The sequence below is a fragment of the Saimiri boliviensis genome, chromosome 16 (genome assembly GCF_048565385.1).
Source record: "Saimiri boliviensis isolate mSaiBol1 chromosome 16, mSaiBol1.pri, whole genome shotgun sequence".
NCBI lineage: Eukaryota > Metazoa > Chordata > Mammalia > Primates > Cebidae > Saimiri > Saimiri boliviensis.
In genome coordinates, this window is record NC_133464.1 from 81,275,898 (window position 1) to 81,282,625 (window position 6,728).

The 6,728-nt window shown below is 41.4% G+C and overlaps 1 pseudogene; it reads right to left on the reverse strand.

Moving 5' to 3' along the window:
- Positions 1 to 1,652: 1,652 nt before the first annotated feature.
- LOC120365803 (U6 spliceosomal RNA) lies at positions 1,653 to 1,747 on the reverse strand (annotated as a pseudogene).
- Between the last annotated feature and the right edge of the window lie 4,981 nt (positions 1,748 to 6,728).

The window sequence follows — 6,728 nt, forward strand, 5'->3', positions numbered from 1 at the left end:
TAGATAAACACAATTCCATTGATGGAACATTGTCTACATGCAGGTGTTGGGAGACAGTTCTCCATGGGTCTTTCACTTTTCTGCAAGTCTTGTGAGGTACTAACTCTCCTTTGTTTCAGATTATCTTTTCATGGATGTTCATTTAGCAAACAGCCTTGGAAAATAGAAAGAGGTGCTCCCACAGAGCATAGGGCAGGCATGCTTACTGAACACTCTAGAAGATTTGGATACCCTAAATTCAGAGTTCCTCTCCTCAAACGCAACCCACTGCATGTGTAGGTAATTATCTGGGCTCATCCTTTCACCACCATGGGACTTCAGTCAAGGAAAACTGATGCACATATGGTGATGCTCTTGCTGCCTGCTGTGCATTGAATAATAATAAAGTCCTTTGTTTCTGATCCAGGAGTCTCATGTCTTCTGCCAGCATCTGTGAAACTGGCAGGCTAACTTGTCAGCTGGCAAGTAGGGTAAAATCTCAGGCTCTTCACAGTTAATGAACACGACACTTGTTAGGAATTTTGCATTTGTCATATTACTTAATCATTATAACTCTAAAAAGTAGGTGTTATCTCCATGTTACAGATGATAAAACCAGTGTTTAAAGAGATTAAGTAACATGCACAAGGTCAAACAATAATTCATCTCTGGGCCAGGATTTTAGTTCAGGACTGTTTCAGTGTTGTACAAATTATTACTTATTTGGGGACATAAAGTTAAATTTCTATCTTGCAATATAGGTTAGAAGTTCACGTGGAATATAGAGTAAAGTGAAAACAAAAATAAGCAAATATACATATCTGATTTTTAGATGCCTAGGAACTTATCTAAGCACAGATACATTTTAAGACAAAATTTAATCACTCTGAATATGTCAAAGGGCACTGTTGAAAGGCAAATGAAAAACTGGGAAAATATTTGAGTTAGATAGATAAGGAATTAATGTCTTTAATATGTGAAAGTTCATGAAAATCAACAAGAAATATATTAAGTCTCTCTTAGAAAAATGAGTAAAAGACTTACAGAGTAAAGCAACTTACAGAAGTAATATACATAGCAAAAAACAAAAACTATCTTCCCCAATTCCATGTATGTTCTACAGTTTTAAATAAATGGAATTATAATAGGCAAAAATAAGCACATAGGAAAAATGTTTGATTTCCAATATTAATGAAGTGCTACCCCTAAATACTCTTCTTTTTAACAAATTGGCTAATTTTTAAAAATTAAAATAGGCAGTATTGCTGCAGTTATAATGAAATGGTTATTGTGCACTATTGATGAAAGCATACATTATACAACTGTTCTAGAGCAGGGATCCCTGCCCCAGCCTGTGATCTGTTAGGAACTGGCCCACACAGCACAAGGCAGGTGGCAGGCCAGCTGGCATCATCACCTGAGCTCTGCCTCCTGTCAGATCAGTGGCGGCATTAGAGTCTCGTAGGAGCACAAACTCTATCGTGAACTGTACACTCCTTATAAGACTCTAATGAATCCCATGTGGTGTTTAACTTTCTGCTTCTGGCTTCTTTCTCTTAGTAGAATGTCCTCCAGTTCCATTCATGTTGCCGCAAATGACAAGATTTCACGGTTGTTATGGCTGAATAATATTCCATGGGGTATATATACCACATTTTCTTTATCCAGTCATCAAAAATATGGAATGCTTCATGAATTTGCATGTCATCCATGTTCAGGGGCCATGCTCTGTGTCATTCCAATTTTAGTGTATGTGCTGCTAAAGCAGGAAATGAAAGATATTTAAAATCATGTTTCAATTCTAACAGACATATCTAAACATGTATTTTTCATTAGTGTCAAGAATTAAACAATATAAATAACTCCCTGACTTCAAAAAGGGTGATTCACCTACTTTTAATTCCTCTCTGCCTACCCTGCTGGGTATTTCCAGCTCTGCTGAAATCATCTAAATGTTTAGATTGACGTTTTTTGGGGGTTTGGTTTTTTTTTTTTTTTTTACATAATGCCTCTTCTATTTTAAGAAACATTTAAAGATCAGGTACAGTGGCTCATGCCTGCAATTCCATCTCTTTGGGAGGTCGAGACAGGTGGATCACTTGAGGTCAGGAGTCCACCCCTAGCCTGGGCAACATGGTAAAACCCTGTTTCTACTGAAAATACAAAAAAATAGCCAGGCTTGGTGGTACACACCTGTAACCCCAGCTACTCTGGAGGCTGAGGCATGAGAATCACTTGAACCAGAGAGGATAGAGATTTCAGTGAGCTGAGATTGCACCACTGCACTCCAGCCTGGGCAACAGAGTGAGACTCCATCTCTAAAAAAAATTAAAAAAAAAAAAAGCTTCAAAATGTGCTAAATAGCTATGTTACCAATAATCACTTAAACTTTACAGGTTTTATTATTTATTACTGTTTTTTGTCTTCATCATCTTTTCTGAATTATTTATTTTGATGCTTTTTAAAATTTCTTTCTTGAGGTTTCTTAGTGTCGTTTTGTTTTTAGCAGAGGAGAAGTGTGGGTAGGATACTGCTGTGCCTTCCTTTTCCTGACACAGGATAGATGCATTGAGTGGGTATGAAATGCTCTTCACTATCCTTTCCTCGTGGGACCCTAGGAACGTGGTTTCACAGTCTTCTAGCATTTGGTTTGTAAATTAAAAGTTTTATTCTCTTCTCTATGACAGTAACTGTTTTGGGATATTTTTTCTTTTCCTGTCTTGAAGCTTATACATTCTTCCCTTTAACCATAGGATTGAGAAATTTCATCAGGTTATGTTTAGGTAGTGTTTCTTTTTTTTTTCTCTCTTTTCTTTCTTTCTTTTTTTTTTTTTTTTTCTGAGACAGAGTCTTACCTCTGTCACCTAGGCTGGAGTGCAGTGGCACTATCACAGCTCACTGCAGGCTTACCCAGGGCTCAAGTGACCCTCCCACCTCAGCTTCCTGAGTAGCTGGGACTACAGGAGTGTGCCACCACACCTGGCTTTTTTATTTTTTTTTATTTTTTTTTTATTTTTTTATTTTTTATTTTTTTGAGTAGAAATGAAGTCTTGCTATGTTGCCCAGACTGGTAGGTAGTTTTTGAGAACACCTGCTTGGCATTCAATGACCTTTTTTCCCCCACTCAGAAAACAATTTATTATTCTCAATGATTTTTTTCCTTCTGTTCTCTCATGATGAAATTCCTATTACACAAGTGATGATGACACCGGATTTATATTTCACTATCTCTCACCATTTCCTCTAATTCACTAATTCCGTTTTCAGCTGAATTACTATTAAGTCAAAGTATACATGAAGGTGTTTTGCAGTTGCTGCTGTTGTTGTTGAGAGGGGAGTCCATTCATGTTGGTCTTTGCCACCTTTCTTAAATTGCTGAATAATATTGACACAACAAAATGCACATTTTTTTTTTTTTTTTGAGATAGAGTCTCACTCTGTCGCCCAGGCTGGAGTGCCATGGTACGATCTCAGCTCACTGCAACCTCTGCCTCCCCAGTTCAAGCTATTCTCATGTCTCAATCTCCTGAGTAGCTGGGATTACAGGCGCCAGCCACCATGCCCAGCTAAATTTTGTATTTTTAGTAGAGACGGGGTTTCGCCATGTTGGTCAGGTTGGCCTTGACCTCATGTGATCCACCCCCCTCAGCCTCCAAAGGGCTGGGATTACAGGCATGAGCCACTGCGCCCAGACAGAATGCACAGATTTTAAGTGCACAGTTCAGCTATAATAAATGCATACATATAACCCGTATAGCCATCTAATCAAGATATAAAACATTTCCATGACCCCAGAAAATTTTTTTTCATCTTCTTCTGGACCATCATTTCATGACCCCTCTCCAGAAATCAAGAACGATTTCTAATATCATCGATTAATTTTGCCTGTGTTAGAGTTTCATATGAAAGAAACCATTCAGCAGGCCCCTTTTGCATTTGGCTTCCTTAGCTCAAACATAATGCTTTTGAGGTTTATCCATGCTGTAGCATGTATCAGTAATTTCTCCCTTTCGATTGCTCAGTAGAATTTCATTGTATGGGTATATCACCTTTTGTTTCGGTTTTAATTTTTTAATTTATAAAATGTTTCTTTCTTATCTAATTGCTGTTTTCTAAGTCTGCTCTTGCTTTATCGAAGGAAAATCTGCTTTTCCTTATCCATATATATATATATACATATATATATATATATCGCCAAAAAGTGTATGTGTGTGTGTTTGTGTATATATATATATAGTTTTTTAGACAGAGTTGCACTCTATCTCCCAAGCTGGAGTACGGTGGCACAATCTCAGCTCACTGCAACCTCTACTTTCCAGGTTCAAGCAATTCTCTTGCCTCAGCCTCCCGAGTAGCTGGGACTACAGGTGTGCACCATCATGCCTGGCTAATTTTTGTATTTTCAGTAGAGATGGGGTTTCTCCATGTTGGCCAGACTGCTCTCGAACCCCTGGCCTCAAGTGATCCACATGCCTTAGCCTCCCAAAGTGCTGGGATTACAGGCATGAGCCACTGCGCCAGGACATGCTTGGATATTTCTAAGAATACTACTTATAATTGTCTTATTTCTTGTTTCCTGAAATAACTCTATCATATGTGGGGGCAGATATATATATATATATATATATATATATATATATATATATATATAAATATATATATATATATATTTTTTTTTTTTTTTTTTTTTTTTGAGACGGAGTTTCGCTCTTGTTACCCAGGCTGGAGTGCAATGGCGCGATCTCGGCTCACCGCAACCTCCGCCTCCTGGGTTCAGGCAATTCTCCTGCCTCAGCCTCCTGAGTAGCTGGGATTACAGGCATGTGCCACCATGCCCAGCTAATTTTTTGTATTTTTAGTAGAGACGGGGTTTCACCATGTTGACCAGGATGGTCTTGATCTGTTGACCTCGTGATCCACCCGCCTCGGCCTCCCAAAGTGCTGGGATTACAGGCTTGAGCCACCGCGCCCGGCCAATAAATGGCCTCAGGGGGCTGCATGCGGCCCGCGGGCCGTAGTTTGGGGACGCCTGCATGAACACAAGCAGATCGGTCCGTTTAACCTGCCCCAATTTATCACAGGAGGTACGGCTTGACCTTTCGCTGCCAACCACTTACGCCCCAGGTTATAAACGGGGTAAAGAAAACACCTGGTCCACTTTGAGGTTATCATTTGCTTGCAGGCAAGACTCCTTTGTCCACCTCCAAAAGGTGGACAATTGAGATCTGCTGCTGAAAGCAGCTATCTTTCAGGCAGAGCACGGAGCCAGTTGGGGAACAGGGCTGGCTGCCCTTGAAATGGCTTTGGACTGAAAATCAAGTGCAGTAAGGACGAAAGGGCAGTAAGGAGCCCTGACTGGTCTCTGTTCATAGAGTCCTAAAATTTTCACTTCATGGCTCATTGGGAAAGAAGAAAAGGCCCAGTCAGGAAAAGGAGCTCCCCCTGATTTTGGTAAGTGAAACAGTATGGCAGTGGGTTCAGGCGGAGGGTTGGGGTGCTGCGGGGACAGGGCCCCAGGCGATAGCTCGCTGTCAGCGGCTTCCAACCAGCGCGCTCACTCAGCACTTGCTAGAGTCCAGACAACGGGAAGGGGAAGGGGGCTGCATTGCCTTGCCCGGGCGTCCCTGAACGGAGTTCTGAGGAGGGGGAGCACCTGGGTTTCCAACCTGAGCTCCGTCCTTATGGGCAGTCTGAGTCCCCAGCCCTGCCTTTGGGTGCCTGGATTGGAGAGGGGTCCTGGAAGAACACGGACACGCTTGCCCTTCAACCCCTCCCCGACCCTCTTAACGCCCCATTCACAGCCCACAGTTAGGCTCGGTTGGGAAATGCATCCAGTTAGGTCTTAGAGCAGCCCTCCTCTTCTCCTGTGTAAAAAAGGAGAAACAAAATGTTGCTTCATGTACTGTATTAGTCCATTTTCACATTGCTATAAAGAACTCCCTGAGACTGGGTAATTTACAAAGGAAAGAGGTTTAATTGACTCACAGTTCTGCAAGGCTGGGAAGGCCTCAGGAAACTTACAATCAGGGTGGAAGAGGAAACAAGCACCTTCTTCACAAGACAGCAGCAGCCAGGAGAGAAAGTGACAGGGAAGAATCTCTTATAAAACCATCAGATCTTGAGAACTCACTATCAGGAGCACAGCATGGGGGAAACCACCCCCCCCCATGATCCAATCACCTCTGTCCCTCCACACGTGGGGATTACAGGTCCCTCCCTCTGCATGTGGGGATTACAATTCTAGATGAGATTCGGGCAGGGACATAGAGCCAAACTGTATCACGTGCCCCGCAGTCCAATTCTGTCTGCTTGGAGCTTCCACCTATCTCATGTTGTTGGGTGAGATGATGCATGCATGTAAAGGCATTGAGCAGGCCTGGTGTGCAGTAAACCCACATAGCCATTATTATTACATCAGAACATCTCCATGTTTCTTATCAATGGTATATTTTCCCATGATCTCTCTCTGCCAGAGATTTCCCCCACTGTTTACTTTTCTGTTATTGTCATATATTTCAGTAAGATACTGGGAAGGAGTGGATAATTTGATATCTTTAAGCCAAAAGTCGGCATTATTTATTTTTATGACTTTTAAAACATGGCAACAACTTGAAGTCCAGCAATAGGACAACTGTCAGGTCATAGGGGTACATGGAGGGTGAGATTTTTATTTAGAAGGAAATTTCAAGACAGGTATAGAAAATCACACTGAAATAGATCTTCAGTCTACAAAGAATGGTGTCAGTGGT